This window comes from Prionailurus bengalensis, chromosome B1 (assembly GCF_016509475.1).
Source record: "Prionailurus bengalensis isolate Pbe53 chromosome B1, Fcat_Pben_1.1_paternal_pri, whole genome shotgun sequence".
NCBI lineage: Eukaryota > Metazoa > Chordata > Mammalia > Carnivora > Felidae > Prionailurus > Prionailurus bengalensis.
This window is the reverse complement of record NC_057344.1, coordinates 91,771,231-91,786,909: the sequence shown is the minus strand read 5'-3', so window position 1 is coordinate 91,786,909 and position 15,679 is coordinate 91,771,231. Positions and strand designations below refer to the sequence as shown.

General features: G+C 33.2%; 1 pseudogene; it reads right to left on the bottom strand.

The window, feature by feature from the left end:
- Positions 1-2,381: 2,381 nt before the first annotated feature.
- On the bottom strand, positions 2,382-3,484 carry LOC122467951 (annotated as a pseudogene).
- Positions 3,485-15,679: the final 12,195 nt, after the last annotated feature.

Below are 15,679 nucleotides of genomic sequence, written 5' to 3'. Positions count from 1 at the left end.
TGTGTTCAATCTTTCTACATTTGCTAATTGCTGCTAATTGAAGTTTGGCTCCTACCCTTCCTCAGCGGCTAGGTAATAGGAGAATTATCTCCTTTGATGTTTACATTTCAAAGAGATTGTTCTTAGGTCCTCAGACAGACATTTCCTGAGTTACAAAATTGGAAAGAGTTGGGGAGAAAGTTTGCATACATTTCAAAGGGACAGAACAAAAATTTATAATTGAAAGTTTTCTAAAGTAAATGCTATAAAAAAAAAAGAATAAAGAAAGGTTAGGGGCTGACAGTCTGGAAGAAAACTGTCTGAAGTTTAGCCAAACTGAGGAGAGCTTTAAGGTAGGTCTTGGTCACCCAGGATATATATCAATCCAAAATGGATGAATTATTTGGCATTCAGGAGTAGAAAGGATCCAATGTAATCAATCGATCACAGTCTACACATTGACTAACTGAACTCCTCAAAGGAGGAGGCCATACCTAAGGCTTAGTCTCCACTGCCTATTGATTGAGCTTTCAGCATTCAGCGGCAATATTACAGGCTCAGTTGAGAGGGAGCCCATGTTGTTGGGCCCAGGCATATTCACCAAGCTAGCTATTATGGTCTTTCTTTTCATTAGGACTACATGTAACTAAGGATAACTAAGGATAGGATATTTTTGTTGTTTTCTATTTTTTGTTTGGTTTTGTGTTTTATTATTTTGTGTTTTAGCAAAGCTACAATTAGTAAACATGTACTACATCTTTGCTCATGTATTGCAGGCCTATTTGTAGAACTAATTTTCCCCTGAGTTGTTCGGCCAGTAATGTTTATACTGACACTATTCTATAGATAATTTTGAACAATTAACTCAATGAAGCTAATTTCAGGGATGGGACATGTTTCAAAGCTGTGCTACAGTGCCTTTAATGGCCATGGGTTTTTTTGTTGTTGTTGTTGTTCATTTTGACTCCTGGTGCATAGATCTTCCAACTTTCAACTCAAAGTACAGAACTTCCCCACGCTTGCATTCCTAGAAACCTAGAATTAGCAATAGGGTTTAATTAATTAATTAATTAATTAAATCCTATCACAATAGGAATACATGCTCATGCATGATGATTTCATATTCAAGAATGTTTTTGATGTTTTACGTTGATGTTTTTGATGCTTTGTAATATTCTTCTTAATAGTCAAAATTCCAAATAACCCAAGTGTTCATGATCAGTTGGATTTATCTATAAATTTTTGTATATTAGTACACAAGCCATGAAAATACATGAACCACAGAGAAATAACTCAAAAATGAGGATGGATCACGCAAACAGCATGTCAAGTAACTATGGTTAGATCCAAATGAATAGATGCTATATGATTCCAAGATAAAGTACAAAGCAGCCAATGCAGCACTTGGGTGGCTCACTTGGTTAAGCGTTTGACTTTGGCTCAGGTCATGATCTCACAGTTTGTGAGTTTGAGCTCCCCATAAGGCTCTATGCTGACAGTTCAGAGCCCGGAGCCTGCTTTGAATAGTTTCCTTCCCTCTCTCTCTGCCCCTCCCCCACTTAAGCTCTGTCTCTCTCAAAAATATTTAATTTTTTTTTTTACTGTTTCTTTATTTTTGAGAGACAGTGAGAGACAGAGTGTCAGCGGCAGAGGGGCAGAGAGAGGGAGAGACAGAATCAAAAGCAGGTTCCAGGCTCTGAGCTGTCAACGCAGAGCCCGATGTGGGGCTCAAACCCACTAACCGTGAAATCATGACCTGAGCCGAAGTCAGACCCTTAACCGACTGAGCCACTCAGACGCCCAAAAAATAATTAATATTAAATTTTTTTTTTTAAAGTACAAAGTAGCCAAGACTACGGTATTGTGTCAGAATTCAGAATAGTGTCTATTTTGAAGAAAGATAGAGGGACTGTGATTGGAAGGAACACTAAAGGGAATTCTAGAATGCTGGCAAAGGCCTATTCTTTACCTATTTCTGATTACACAGACATTTCTGTGAAAATCATGGAGCTGTATGATCGGGTTCTATATAGTGTAACATGTATTAGAGCTCACAAAAAAATTGCAGAAATTAAGATGTCACAATTGCACAAGCAAATCATTCTATCTCAAAATATGGTTAATAGTTTTTTGTGTTTTTTTTTAGTACTTAGTACTTTTAATTGGTCACTGAGGTCTTTCTTTTCTTTTGCACACAAAACTATTAGTGATTTTGCCATTTGGATACCTCTGAGATTACACTGTGGGTACACATGGCTCCAGATACTTGATGAGATGCAAGGTCAGAAAAATAGTGATTTGGGTCAATTATATGATTACAGAGCTGGTGTTTCCAAGAGAGTTCCAGAGGTCTAATCAGCCCAGTAGTGACTGAAGGGCTCAGAGGCTTGCCTGCCCAGAGTTTACTTGGCTATAGGGTTTCTGAAGTTCCTGATAGCAAACTTAGCCTTACTGCTCAGTTCCTCTTGATTTCTGAGGTGCTGGCTGTACTTGGCTAAGTGCTCAGATCAGCAAGGTATACCAGTCTTGATCTGTCCTGAGCAGATCCCCACCCACCATGCCAGTAGTGAAGGTGTCTTCAGTCTCCCCAGAGGGATGTAACACCATCATGAAGCCCCATGTATTTCCTGGACCAGCTCACATGCCTGAAAAGACTTAGTCATGCCTGAAGACTTGGTCATGACTTGATCATGGAGCCAATGTGGTTCACTTTAAGCAGGAGGCAGTTGCAAGGTTTCCTTGATGAAGAACTTGTACAGGTTGGTTCAGCTTGTCAGATGTGATGTACCTACTGGAGTCATCAGGCAACTTGAAGTCCAGATCTCACTTTCCTTGCTCAGAAGAACTCCAAAGCAGCAACATCCATGCCAATGGTGACCTTATTGGTGTAAGTGGCTATCTCGATTTCATTCTTCAGCAGCTGCAGGGCTTCTTTCTTTTCTAGGATGTTAGGAGTAAGCATGCTTCCATCGCCTACATTTGGTGGAATCTTTCCCATATTTCTTCTTGATGACATTCTTGAGGTTGTGGTGAACCTCCATCTGATACATATGGTTTTCTTGACGTTTACTGCACCAAATGGGAGGATCTTAACTCTTATGTGGCCAGCTCTTTGCCAGCATTGTTGATCATACCAATGACTTTAAACTTGCCAGCCAAGTCAACAATGTGGAGCTACAGGGGCACCCCGTTCCCCATTCTCAACAGCTCCAGGTTTGAAGATAGACAGAGACACCCCTCTGTCTATTCCATCTGTCTTTATCATCAGTTTCTCAATCTTCTCTTGTTCAGGTTCTTGCTAAGCCGAGTAGGTGCGATAGTTTTGTTGATGTGCTCAACAGCCTTTGAGACGCCTTTCCCCTTCTAGCATGTTTACATCATTGTCAAGAAGTTCTAAGGCCTCATAAACACCAGTTGTCACTTTTGAGGTAAAGAGATCAACCTGAATGGTGGGATTCCATTGAGGGTGAAAGATCTCTCTGGCATAGATCTTGAGAATAGACATGGTTAACTTCTGGCTGCTGGATCTCATCATCAGGGGAAAAGGAAAAAGGGAGCTGTAGACACCAAGGGTGACTATTAAGCTGCAAGGTCTGGTGCACCAAGTTCCCCCTGAGCCCCTCTCTGTGCTGTCTGCCCCAATGACCCGTCTTGCTCCCAGGGACCTGATCATCTTATTTTTAAATGGAAACTTACAACATAAGGCCATTTTATAACTCAATAATATCGGTCTACTCTGTCAACACATGTAGAATTGTCAGAATACTTGCACTTAAATAGTGCATTTCATTATACCTTTTCAAATACATTGCCAAATATGTATTTTAGGAACTAATAATAAAGGGAATGCAATTAATAGTGGGGGTACTTCAATAATATTAAATGTTACCATGTATTTCTAGAATCAAATCCAAAATTTACTATTTTCCAATCAAACTTAAAATACTTTGACTTTGGGGGTCTAAGTGGCTCAACTGGTTGAATGTCTGACTCTTGATTTTGGTTCAGGTCATGATCCCAGGGTTGTCCTGGTATCTGGCTCTGCGCTGAGCATGGAGTCTGCTTAAGATCTCTCTCTCTCTCTCTCTCTCTCTCTCTATATATATATATATATATATATATCTCCCTCTCTCTCTCTGTCTCCTCTCGCTGCCCCTCTCCTCCACTCTCACTCTCTCTAACATAAATAAATAAATAAATAAATAAATAAATAAAATTAACAACAACAACAAAAAAAAACCTTTGACTTTAAAATAAGCAAAGGGAAACTTGGAGAACAGAATAATATAAAAAAATAAGATAATTAAAGCTTATGATAGCATAATAAAACACTTGGTAAATTCCCAGTGTACGTAAATGATTCAGCTGATTAAGCTTCTGGTTTCAGCTCAAGTCATGATTTTGTGGTTTGTAGGACTGTCAGCATAGAGGCTGCTTGGGATTCTTTCTTCTTCTCTCTGCCCCTACTCCACTTGCATGTATGGGTACACTCTCTCTCTCAAGATAAAAATAAAAAAAATAAAAAAACACTTAAAAAAAATAAGTCATGGCAAATTCCCATTATTGAATTTAAAACTTAATTGTCAATTTAAAATTTTTTTCAATTTTTCATGACTTTTGGAGATAATCATTATTTATATTAACATTTCAGTTTTAGGAAATGTTGCCTACGTAAGATCAATACCGACAATTAAGGAATCATTATCACCATCAATTTTTTGGCCATTTATATGTCTTCACCCTGTAGTCAGAACACCTTTTCAGTTTTACTAAAAATGTTATTATCAACTGAACATTATTATTATTTTATTATGGATTTTGTTTTTAATCTTATATATAATAGTTTCCATTATTAACAGTTAATTCTTGTGATAAAAAAGGGAAAATTATGGGTTTTTTTAATGTTTATTTATTTAGAGAGATAGAAAGAAAAGCAGGAGCAGGGGAAGGGCAGAGAGAGGGAGTCAGGGAATCTTAAGGGGGTTCTGCACTGACAGGGCTCAACTCACAAACCATGAGTTGAAATCAAGAGGCAGATGCTTAACCGACTGAGCCACCCAGGTGCCCTGGGGAAAAATGGCCTTAATATTTTGTGCAATATTAATACAGATAAACAAACTTTATCTTTTTCCCCATCCTTTTTGCACTTAAACTCTATGAATATTTTTTATGGAAGAGATGTGTCTCATAAACAATAGATGCTGAATTTTTTTTTTTTGGTTTTACCCAGTCTGATATTGTCAGTTTTAATTAAAATATTCATTTAATTTACTTTGAATGCAGTTATTACTTGCTTTAATTTATGTCTATAATATTTTATTATTTTTTGACCTACCTGAGGTTTTGTTTCTTCTCTACTTCCGCTTCTCTTGGATTAATAAAATGTTTATTATTTTTATTATTTCATCATTTTCCCTCTATTTACTTGTTAGACACAATTTTTCAATTGGTTAGCTGTTAATCTAGTATTTAACATGCATTTCAGACAAATGATGCATTGATGCATGCCACTAATTTATCAGTACCCAGGTAGATCAAGAAGCTTAAGATTATTTCAACCCATTTACTACTTTCTTACTTTTTAAAACTCATTTGCATATTTAATTCTGCATATACATAACACTACAAATACTAAATTCTTTTTACTATTAATATTAATTTATATTTATCTGTTTTCTCTTTATATATAATGTATACCCACATTCCTTCTTTGTGAATATCTTATTTTAATATTTCTTGCATTGAAGATTTGTTGGTGGTAAATTACCTTTTTTTATTGGACTAAAATAATCTTTACTTCATATTTCTTTTTATTTTAAGTGTTATTTTCACTGGCTAGACAGTATCAGGTTGTTCACTATTTTTCTTTTTTTTTTTCAGCACATTAAACATGCCACTACTTTGTTTTCTGGCTTCGTTGTTTTTGCTAGAAACTTAGTTGTAAGTCATATTGTTGCACTTCTGAAGTTACCTTACTTTCCTTTCTTCTTTGAGTGTTTTTGAGATTTTCTCTTTGTCCTTTATTTAGAGCAGTCTTACTGTGATATGCCTTTTTCCCCTTTGTTCATTTTATGTTTCTCCTATTCAATAGCTAAAGAATTGAACTCCACATTATCAGTTGATGCCAAATATTAAACACAGAACATAATTTTGACAAAATAGTAAGAAATTTCAAAAATAGTACACCTTGGAAAGTTTACCTGATAGGATATGTGGTATTAAAAAAAAATAAATTTTCTCTAGTTTGCAGATCTTCTTGAATGTTTTCATTTATTTGGGGTAAATGCCTAGAAATGGCCTAGCTAAGTAAAATGCTAAGTGTATGTTGTGTAAGAAACTGCCAAGCTGTCAAAGTGGCTATTCCATGTTACATTCCACTAGTAATTTATATGGTTAATGGGATGGCACATTTATTATATTAACTCCCTGAGTGTTGTACTTCATATGCCACTAGCTTGATATAGAAGTTTATTTCCCAAAAATCTTCAGTAAGTGAGGAATAAAGAAAATGAGGCCCATAATTGCTCAAATACAGGTTATATAAAGATGATTTATACTTTTTATATTCATTCATTCACTCATTCACCTTTTCATTTACTTGACTAGATTAATGTGCCTTTTCTGTGTTTGGTACTAAATGAGTTGTAAAGGTTTGAGGAAATGATATATTCTTTGGAGGGAGGCAGATTCTCAATAAAAGTTTACAAAATCCTTAGGTCACTAAAATAGATTATAGATTTTTAAGTGCTCTTTGTGTAGCTTGACCTTCCTGAAAATAAGTTCCTAAACATTGACAAGTGGATGACAATTTACACAGTTTCCTCATGTAATCCTTGTTATATTATAGGTGAGATCATTAGTAGGAACAACTGAATTGGCAATATTAGGGATTAAGTAGTTAACTTTTTAAATTAACTTGTATTCAAATACATGTTAATGTTTTAACAATAAGCAAATAAGAAAGAATATGAACAATTCTTAAGGGAAAATGGAAGGACTCGAAGAAGAAGTTAAGAACATTCCCTAAATAGATATGTAAATAGAAAAAAAAGTCTGAGACCCTCAAGATGGATTTAGGGGTTCCAATTTTCATGTAAAAAGAGGTTTAGATTACCAAACAGATATTTAAAGAGGGAAAGGAAAAACCTCAGAGAAGAATTTCCAAATGCAGGAAAACACAAGAATCTTCAATTTGAAACGCACAAGTGAGTAATAGAAGAATGAATGGTGTTCATATGTAGACATGTCTGAATAAGCTGATAAAACTAAGGATCAAAAAAGGTTACTGAACTAATAAGGAAGAAAGAATAATTATTTTTTTTTTAAGAATGAGAATTGAATTAATATAGAATCTAATCAGGACCTATGAATACGATAGGACACTGGGATAATAATACAAAATTATTGAGGGGGCATATTTTGGATACAGAATTTTAAAAATGCTTAAACCATTAAAAATATGAGACATAAAAATTATTTCAGGGGCGCCTGGGTGGCTCAGTTGGCTAAGCATCCGACTTCACCTTAGGTCGTAATCTCATGGTTTGTGAGTTCGAGCCCCATGTTGGGCTCTGTGCTCATAGCTCAGAGCCTGGAGCCTGTTTCAGATTCTGTGTCTCCCTCCCTCTGACCCTCCCCAATTCATGCTCTGTCTCTCTCTGTCTCAAAAATAAACATTTTAAAAAAATTAAAAAAAATATTTCAGACATGGAAAGTTTTAGAGTATTTAGTTCCTCTGCATCTAGGCCTAGGAAAATAATTTAGAAAGTTTTATTTTTAAAAACTCAAGAAAAAGTGAAGATATGAACTCTATGCAAAAAAAAAAAAGTCCTGAAAAGGTACAATTTGAATATGAATCAAATTGAAATAAAATACATTTTAGCAAGAGAGATAATAAAACAAAACAAACACTTGTTCATATGCTTGAAATATTACTTTGTTATGTGGTACAAATCTGGTTTCAAAATTTTCTTCTCTTTGCAAGTCCATTCACAATACTTGTTTCTGTAACTTCCATTAATTAATAAGTCATAATATTGTAAATCTGTGGTTTTGGATCTTAAACTTCAGAATCTTCCTGCAGACCGTTAACAGTATTTTCACATTCAGGCTAGAATAGAAGGTAAATGTTCTAAATTCTGACAACTAAAAAATAATGATATGACTATTAGAAATTGGGATATTTATGGAGAGTGAGATTATATGGAAAGAAACTTAGGTTAGATAATTCTATACTATGTATAGAATTCACGTGGAGAATTCATGTGGAGAATATGTGGAGTGAAGAGGAAAGTTCTACAATTTAAAATGTAAACCTAATCAATGAAGAACAAAACCTTTCTGAAATATTTGTAAGAGGAAATAGAATATAAGTTGAGTGATTGTATAAATGTGATAACCATTCTCTAATAGCAGCATGCCAATGGTCACCACCTAATTAGGTAAATCAAGAAATGGAGAAATGAGTCTAGGTATCTGCAAATTATTATTACAGACTGCATGTAGCCCATCTAGGCAGAAAATAATTCTTTAACAAAAATTAGGCATCGCAGGAGTGCCTTATACAGTCATGCTTGCCTACTGTACAACCGGGCATAAAGCAGGTTCATTGTATTTAGGAGAAAACTAACCGTGGTGCCGGAGTTCATCAACTCAAATAAAACCACGTGTCACCTATCCTTCTAAATGTATGACTCTCAGGACTAGTTACATCACAGATGTGCTACACAACAGTCCTAGAATGACATGAGTCCTTGTCTACTTGCTAAGTGTACAGATGTGACCCTGTGTTGTTCATTTCTGCATCCAAATCTAATAAAGAAGCATCGAATTAGTAATATACTACGTAAGTGCCTGTATTCCAGAGGCAAGTGAAGGTCAGAAATGTAAAATAGCACCACTAAGATATGTTAGTGTTTTGTTTGTTTGTTTTCTTGTTTTTGTTTTTTGGCTTAAAACACAGAAATTTTTTCTCTTCTAGGTTCTTGAGGCCAGAAATCCAAAATCAAGCTATCAGCAGGGCTATGCTCCCTCTGAAGGAGGTTCTGAAGTATGATCCCTGCTTTGCCTCTTCCAGCTTCTCAGTAGCCCTAGGCATTTCTTGATTAGGACACATCACTAAAATCTCCGCCTTTGTCTTTTTTTTTTTTTCACATATCTAAAATTCTAATACAGATATACCATACATCTAAACATTCCCTATTTTTTTTCCAGTATCATTGAGATATTGCTATATAACGTGTAAATTTAAGGCATACAATGTGATGATTGGATGCACATATAATTGCAAAATGAATAGCGCAAAAATGTTAGTTAATACTTTTGCCCTTTCACACCTTTTATTTTTTTAGTGTAATTCTAATAGGTGTGATTATGATTAGTTTCTCACATATTTACATTTTTGATTTAGGTAAGGTGATGAAAATGTTTTCTTCAGTAAAATATTATGTTTATTACATTTCATTATATAATAAGAGCATATTCTAGAGTGTACTTTCTAATGAAAATAATGTATATCTATCAACATCCTAATACTTATATCTTCTCAAATTAATAATAAAAATTATATTTTAAATTTCCTGAATACTTAAGTACTCAAAGCGCTTTTTCTTGACATTCTCTAATTCTAACAGCAACTCTTGGATCTAGAAACAATAGTATCATATTATTAAAAAAGATAAAAACTCGGGGTGCCTGGGTGGCTCAGTCGGTTAAGTGTCCGACTTTTGGCTCAGATCATGATCTCACAGTTTGTGAGGTTGAGCCCCACGTCGGGCTCCTGTGCTGGCAACTCAGAGCATGGAGCCTGCTCTGGATTCTGTGACTACTTCTCTCTCTGCCCTTCACCTGCTTGCTCGCTTGCTCTTTCTCTCTCTCTTTCAAAAATAAATAAAACATTAAAAGAATTTTTAAAAAGATGAAAACTCTTAAAAGTTAATAGAACTTTCATACATTAAATCAAATAGAAGATGGCAGATCCAGGACTTGAGTTTATATTTTTCAGTTCTAATACCCAAAAGCTATAAGAAAGTTGTGATTGTATTTAAAAACCAAAAAAATAAAAATAAAAATAAACAATTTCAATAACATGTTATGCTATGTTTTATAACATAGATTTATTATTTTTGTACAAAAATAAAAGAAACATAAGCTGATAATATTTTAAACAAGCTCTATTATGAGTATCAATATCATCATTACTTTTCGTTAGTGTCTGCTAATTTAATATTGTTAAAATTTTCTTTAAAAATAATTCTATTAAAAATCATCTCAAATATCCTGCTCTGTATTTGCAGTTGGTTTTGTTATAATAACTAAACTATCAAAATAAAGTTATTTTCAAACAATATGTAGCTGCAAATATGTATGTAATTTATATATGCCAGTGTGCCTCACAACTTTCCTACAGCTTTTTGGTTCACTATTTTTAATTATTTTTTTTTTCTTTTCACCTCTTAGTCATGCTATAGTATTCAGAAGTATTTTTGTTAAGTACTAGAGTCTGCAATGTTAATTACTCAGTAAGATATTCTAAGTTCATGCTGACTTAGAATTATTATGTTTTTGATTTTTTTTTTTTTAGTATTTATTCCTTTTTTGAGATAGAGACACAGAGCATGAGCGGCAGAAAGAGAGGGAGACACAGAACCTGAAGCAGGCTCCAGGTTTTGAACTATCAGCACAGAGCCTGACCTGGGGCTTGAACCCACCAAATGTGAGATCATGACCTGAGCCAACGTTGGGCGTCCAACCCACTGAGCCACCCAGATGCCCCTAGAATTATTATGTTTTTAAAAGCAACCAAGTTACAGCAAGATGTTTCCAAATCATTTCATTTAAATCCATCCTCGTAAAATTTCAGCCAATATGGGAAACTTTAAAAATTGTCACAAATAGGATAAACTGATGATTACCAGAGGGGAGGTGGGTGAGGGGATGGGTGAAATAGGTGATGGGGATTAAAGGGTGCACTTGCTGTGATGAGCACGGGGTGTTGTATGGAATTCTCACTATATTATACATCTGAAATTAATATTACACTGTATGTTAACTAAACGAATTTTAACTAAAAACTTTTGAAAAAATTCTCAGGAATAAAGTTATTTTTGTATTGTGTTGTTTTTAGTAATTCTTTGATCATTCTCTACATTTGAGTGAGATATACGTCAATGAGTGAGATATGCCTCAATTCCATGTGGCTGAAGAAGAACCTCTTTTAAGTTTGTAAATGTATCTGAAAAATTGATAATAACATTTGCTGTACTTCAATTGCAATTTTAAATCTTTCATCAAAAAATACAACAAAATACTAAAAAGTATTTAGAAAAGGTTCTTTGAAGAATCATACTTCAATGTGTACAATAAAAATCTACCAAATAATCTCTGATTCCAGAAATGATTTACATTATTGCTATACCTTATACATTACTATCCCAGTAACTTCATTGATTTTTGAAGTCCTTTTCAAAGTTCTTGGCAACTAAATACTGTGGATGAATAATGCAATAATTTGCTAAAACACCTGGTGTTTCTTATTTAAGTTGGCCGTAAACCTATGTTACCTACTAACCCATTAGTGTTCTTCCATCTGTTGTACAAGTTATGTCATTGGAAAAGGGAGTATTTTTTCCTGTAAACTAATTTTAAAGGTTTCAAATATTGACAAGCTCTGCATATTATAGTATGTTATTCCAAATGACATCTCCTCTGTTACTTTAAAATTCTTTTTGAACTGTGCGTATGGTAGCTTAATTTATTATATACTTCACTTTTGTATACCTGCTCATTGAATCATCTAAAAAACAGTATCTTTGTTCAATAAAAAGGAATAAATTGTCTCACATTTGAACTATCTTTCATCATAGTACAGATACCTTCACATACAACTAACAGTATTAATTTTTCTCTAATACTGTATACTTGACCATACTTTGTATTATTTTTGCTTTTTATAGGAAAGAAAAGAAACCTTGACAGTAATGGATTTAAGACTTTCTTAAACATTCTATTGACTGAATAACACTTTTTGAAATGTATTTATATTTTAGAATTTTTTGGTTATTGTGTTTCTTTATTAAAATCTGCATGTATTCTCAATATTTTTGTTGCTTAATTAGGAAAAATATGCTAGTCGATTAAATAGAACCATGATGTTCATTTTGGGATGCAGTGATAAAACCCAAGAATGAAAACTCAACCAAATAATGTAGACATTTTTCTCTCTATATAAAATATTTTAAAATAAGATCTAAAATCACCTTTGTTGTACATCAGTGCATGGGGCTGTATTGACAACTCATATACCACAAGCGGTCCTGCCATGGTGAAATGATTTGCCAAAACGTTGAACATTATCTATTTCTCTCCCTCCTCCACACATATCCAGACACATCCACAACACACACGCATTGCCCATGCTCTCTCTAAATATGAACTACTTACGAGCAGATACTTTGTCTGCCTTCCCCATTGAGCCAGCACCTCTAAGTCTGAGAAGGACACCTTGTAGGTGCTCAATAAATACCTGATAAATAAATAAATAACTTCTCTTTGAGCATTTTATTACAATAAATATATTGTCCTTCTAAGTGAATTCTATGTAATAGCTGAAGACACAAAGTAATTACAAGATTAGAACAATTCAAGCTGAACCCTGCAGTGTGATTAGTAGTAGCAATGTGTTACATGGTTATTTTAATTTCAACCACCAAAAAAAGACAGCTTTAACATAAAAAAATAATATTTATAATTTGAATTTCTAAACTGAAAGTCAAATGAGTTTATTCTCATAAGGGTACAATGTGTTTTCCACTCAGAAACTTTAAAAAATTGACATTTTTAGTCTCTCATGTAAGAAACAACATAGGAAACAGCATTCAGAATGAGCCAAGGTACCCTTTAGCAGAAATGTTGAATTATAGTTTGCCGAAGGAATACCAGGATTGCTCACGTTTGCATATTTAGATTAATAGTACATTTCTACAAGGTTTGTGCTGTAATTGGAACTTAAGTAACATTTGTAAAGTGTTATCTGTCAGAGCCTGAAGAGACCCAAAGAGAATGTATGTCATTATGCAAAATTACTAATTAAGTACAAGTAATTTAGCAGATAATTTACATGTTCATCTTATAATAGAAATTATTTAGATTTAGGGTTCTCTTTGTATTTCTAAAGTAATCTTGACCCAAGGGATCACAGACTGTTAGGGAGAGGTATAAATTATGGAATGAGACATATGTTTAACTGATTCATAGAGCTTTTGTTGTGGCTAATGATTCCTCTAACAGTAATTGCATAAGGGAAAACATTTTCTTTTTAAGTAAATAATGTTCATTACCTCTTAAATCTACTGTCACTTGACAACATTAATGTGGAAAAATTTTTACCTTCTTGATTAGCTCTCCAAGGATATCCAGCAGCTTTAAATTAATATTGATCAAACAGAAACCATCATACCTATCAAAATGTTCTTATGAATGTGGATGCATGGAAAAAAAAATTCAATAGGTTCTGGAAAAAAAAAACGCTCTCCTGAAATATACTGTAAATATATTGAGAATTATTAATATGAGGAAATTATTCTGGAAAGTGGGATTTATTTTGTGGAATACTATGTCCATTGACCAATCTTAAAATTGCAATATTAAAGATTTATATCTATACAGTCAAATTGTGGGCATATTGCATTAATAATTGTTACCTTAACACTACAGCTTTGGGGATTAAACAACCTGCATTCCCAAAGTGACTTTTATCCAAATCATGTGAAAAAGGTTAGGAACTCTATTTACTCACAGCTTTTGTATGAATATCCTAAAACAGTGTTGAGGCACACTTTAATTTGGGTGACAACTCTCTCAAGTTCTTCTATTTTCTTTTGGCTTAATTTATTGTTGGCTTTTAAATAACTATTTAAAAGTTTAGTGTTTAATTATTTGATATTATTTTTTCTAATTGCTATTGATGTAGATATTTAATGTATATATTTCACTCTATCAAATTCCTTTAGCTATATCTCAGATTCTGATAGGTCTCGTTTATGTTTTGAGAAGTGTTACAATTTCCAGTTTCATCCAACAGTTGTTTAACACTGCATGTTTAATTTCTAAGTAGAAGAATTTTGTTTTCTTTTTCTATTTTGTTATAAATTACTAGCTTTATTGAAAAGAGTACAGACAATTCTCTTCGTCTTATTTCTATGTTTTTACTTTTAAACTTTTTTTATTTGAGAGAGAGAGAGAGAGAGAGAGCACTCACAAGTACAAGCAGGGCAGAGGGGCAGAGGGAGAGAGAGAGAATCTTAAGCAGGTTCCACACTCAGCATGGAGTCTGATGCAGGGCTTGATCCCACGACCCTGGGATTATGACCTGAGTTGAATTCAAGAGTCAGATGCTCAACCAACTGAGCCATCCAGGCATTCCTTATTTCTATTTTTTAGAATGTATTTAAGATTTCATTTGTGACATAAAAAATGGTCAGTTTTCATGAACACTTTCTGTGCATTTAAGAGAAGTTAGTATCTTTATCTGAGTTAAAATTACAATATATAAAGGCTAAATTATTGATAACAAATATTCAGTACTTCAAATGGTTTCGAAATTTTTGTGTATTTGATCTCTTTGGGTCAGGAGAGATGTGTTAAATTTTACCTTTATTAATTGTTTTTGTCTATTTCTCCTTGTACCTGCTGTATATGCTGTTTAGTGAAACTCATTGTGTTGCTTACATAAAAATTCATGACCATTATAGTTTCACAGAAAAATATTTCTTAAATTTAGAAAATTATAATTTCATCATTTTATACTCTCTTTGGTCTAAGATTTTCTTTTCAGATATCAAGATTTAACCTGCACTTTCTTTCAATTGCATTTGAATAGGAAATATCTGTGCATCTTTTTTATTTTTATAACTTTTTAAGGTTAGTTTATTTTTGGGGGATAATTTTTAGCCAGTAAGAAGTTTTTTTTTTCCTACTGGTGATAAAAGCCCATTTAATTGTTGCTACAATTGATATATTTATCCTCTAGTTTCTTACATTTTGAAAGCTTTGTTTACATAGAGATATATAAATTTATTGTCATTTATTCTCTCGTCATATATTTGGAGATTTATAAAGATTTGTAGTTATAGATTAATGGTTACTTTTATAGGAATGTTTTTTTAGAGTATTCTTGGTCTTCTCACTTTTTTTGGATTCTGTCCATTATTCCCCTCTATGACCAATATTGAATTTCACTCAAAACTTTTTCTTCCTCATCCCCTTTACCTCTAAATCCAATTTGAAGTAATGTCTCTTACTCCTAGTATATACTTATAAGGCAGTTAGGTAAATGATTCTACTTTCCACATGCTCTCTCAATTTTATGAATTGTGAGATTATCATTAAATTATTATTATTAATTAATATAATAATTAATATTAATTATTATTAGATTATTATGAATTTATTAATTTATTAATTGTGTTATTTATCTAAAATGTCATACCGTTTAAATTACACGTGCTTTATCGGTGTTCCTTATGATTATCACTTCTTACAAATAAATATATATCCAATGTTTATCACCAGTTTAAGGTGATGTCCTTAATTGTTTTTGTTTTCTAAAAATAATTTTCTAGTTAATTTCCTCAGGAAGGACTTATGGAAACAATACTCCCTGAGTTCTGTCATATTCTTAAAGTTTGTAGATGGTCTTCAC